Source organism: Nematolebias whitei, chromosome 14 (genome assembly GCF_014905685.2).
Source record: "Nematolebias whitei isolate Nwh7 chromosome 14, NemWhi1, whole genome shotgun sequence".
Taxonomy (NCBI): Eukaryota; Metazoa; Chordata; class Actinopteri; order Cyprinodontiformes; family Rivulidae; genus Nematolebias; species Nematolebias whitei.
Genome location: NC_056511.1, coordinates 7,505,616 through 7,508,952, shown reverse-complemented (window position 1 = coordinate 7,508,952; position 3,337 = coordinate 7,505,616).

The following is a 3,337-nucleotide window of genomic DNA, read 5'->3' as shown; positions in this document are numbered from 1 at the left end:
CAAGCCCTCCTTGAAACTGAACTGAACCGAAATGTGATTTTAGCGTACCGTTACACCCCTAATGTCTGTGAATGAGAGGGAGACTGGTGGAACAGTGAGGCTACGAGGAGCACAGGTCACAAAGGTTTAAACGTTTATAAGACTGTTTTGAGACCAGCTATGTTGTATGGTCTGGAGACAGAGACATGGACAAAAAGACAGGAGAAAGTACTGAATGTAGCAGAAATGAAGGTGTTGAGGTTCTTCTTAGGAGAGACGAGGATGGATAAGATTAGGAATGAGATCATCAGAGGTACAGCACAGGTTGAACAACTGGGAGATAAAGTTAGAGAGACCAGACTGAGATGGTTTGGACATGTCCAGATGGACAGTGGGTATATTGGTAGAAGGATGTTAGAAATGCAGCTGCCAGGAAACAGATAAAGAGGAAGGCCAAAGAAGAGATACATATGGATGCAGATGGAGAAGACATGGAGGTAGTTGGAGTGAGATGGAGGAGGATGACTCGCTGTGGCGACCTCTGAAGAGGGAAAAGCCAAACAAAGAGTTTTCTCATAAAAAATACATTAGGAACCCTTTAGTTCCTTCAAAAACATTGATCTTAGAATCTGAATCCTTTATTGGCTCTGTTTGTATCTTCTTGCGCTACATTTTGGCTAGCCTTTTGATTTTAGCTAGCCTTTTGTTATTTTTACCTAGTGCTTTGCTGGTTTTAACTAGCCTTATACTGGTTTTGGCATTTAGCTACCTTTTTGTTACTTTAGATTTTAGCTGGACTTTTGCTGTTTTTAGATGGCATTTTGTTGTTATTAGTTAGCCTTTGCTACTTTTAACTTCTAGTCACTTTTTCTCTATATGTAGCTTTTGGCTAGCCTTTGGCTGCTTTTAGCTTTGAGCAACCTTTTCCAGCTTCTAGAATTTAGCTATCCTTTTATTACTTCAGAGTTATAGCCCTTTACTGCTTTTAGATATCCATTTTCTACTTTCAGCTACCGTTTTACTTTATTTAGCTTTTGACTATTTTAGCTTTAAGCTAGGATTTAGATCTTTTAGCTAACATTTTACTACTCTTTGCTTTTTTTGGTAGTAGCTGATGGTAATCCCAACACATGCTCTGAACACTAATAAATGTCAGTTCTTTGTTTAAAATTCAAGATGGACATCACAGTCGCCTTGGCCAAACACTAAAGTGTCAGTCAATTTTAGAGATGCTAAGCTAAAACCAGGTGTGGTAGTCACTGACGGTGATCCCCAACACATACTCTTGAGTGCTCATTGGCCATTTTGTAAATTCAAGATGACCTCCACAGCTGATTGCATCATGTGGCAGGCACAATCGTAATTAATTCAGGAATTCTAGATTTTTTTCTTCTTCCTCTGAATTATCTTTGCCCTTCGGACATTTTATCTTGGCTTGCCGGCTTCCTGCCTTTTCTCTGAAGAACCATGTCGGTTGTTTTAGCAGCCAAGCAGAAACTATGTCCTCACCACTAAACCACAAAACAAATCACTTTAAACTAATTTCCTGTTTTCATGATTTCGAGCTTCTAACGATGTCAGAGTAACACTGACGTGGATTTTGAAGCAGCTCCGATTCGAACGCATGTCGTGAAAGGAAGCACGAGGTCAGATGAAGAGTTTCTGAGAAAACAAAACCGTCCCGCTGAAGGAAATGTCAGGTAGCAAATCACCCGCAGATATCCACTCAAGTTAATTGCAGCTTATCTGAAGCAACAGATACGCCATTCCGTCAAGGTAATCTTATTTAGAGGCAATAAAAACGCCTGAACTTTCAGGCATGTTCCTTGGTGGAAATAGGGCGTAGACATAAATAAATATATTAATATATCTTGATCAAAATATTTTATCCCCTATTAACGCTGGATAAAACGATGTTTAAAATAAAGAATACTGTTGATACTGTATCATTGCTGACCACCATGACAGGCGAGCGATCATGTATGTGTGTTTGTTTCCCTCTCTGTTAGCTAAATATCTCACAAAACCCTTGTATTGCTCTCAAGGTTAAATGAGACCTTCTGATTTACCTGAGCAGCCATTACATCCTCTAAGGTGGAAAACTTCAGTCCCCGCCCCACCACCACCCCCACCCCCTGTTTTTTAGTTTAGAGCCCATTTGTGATGAGAACAATTCAATTACAGATTTCAAGCTTTAGAAACTCGTGTTTGACGGTTTTATAATAACCTACTGTTAAACAACAACTATTATTTGATTAACCAGGGATTAATTAAGCACCAGAGATTAATTAAGCACAACATGTTATGGAATTGTTGTAATGTTTGGTATAGGGGCAGGTTAGGATAAAGCTCTGTGTGGGAAAATAAGTGAGGGGGCAACATCCATTTTGGTGTGTATCCACATAGGATTAATAAAAGTCCCTGAAATCCAAATCCAAGATGGCTGCCACCATATATTTATATATGTTAACTATGTGAGCTGAAAAAAACTTGACAAATAAGCAACGTGCCAACTTTAGTTTTAATATGTGGCTGTCTGCAACTAGATGTAGGAACTGAAAAATGTATTGTATGCCTGGATTATTGAGCATGGACTTTGTTAGATGTAGGAAGTTTCATCATCAAATAATGGGTTGCTACATCAAAATCCAAGATGGCTGCCACTATACATGTACATCAGTAAAAAAAATGTGGGTGTAGATAGGTAGGTAGGAAGGAATGTATGTACTGTACGTAGGAATGTATGTACTGTACGTAGGAATGTATGCACTGTAGGTAGGTATGTAGGAATGTATGCACTGTAGGTGGGTAGGAAGGAATGTATGTACTGTAGGTAGGAATGTATGTACTATATGTAGGAAAGTATGCACTGTAGGTAGGTAGGCAGGAAGGTATGTACTGTATGTAGGAATGTATTTACTATATGTTGGAATGTATGCACTGTAGGTAGGTATGTAGGAATGTATGCACTGTAGGTGGGTAGGAAGGAATGTATGTACTGTAGGTAGGAAAGTATGCACTGTAGGTAGGAAAGTATGCACTGTAGGTAGGTAGGCAGGAAGGTATGTACTGTATGTAGGAATGTATGTACTATATGTAGAAAAGTATGCACTGTAGGTAGGTAGGAAGGAATGTTTGTACTGTAGGTAGGAAAGTATGTACTATATGTAGGAGAGTATGCACTGTAGGTAGGTAGGCAGGAAGGTACTGTAGGTATGTACTGTATGTAGGTAGGAAGGTATGTACTGTATGTGTGTAGGTAGGTAGGTATGTACTGTATGTAGGTAGGAAGGTATGTACTGTATGTGTGTAGGTAGGTATGTACTGTATGTGTGTAGGTAGGTATGTACTGTATGAG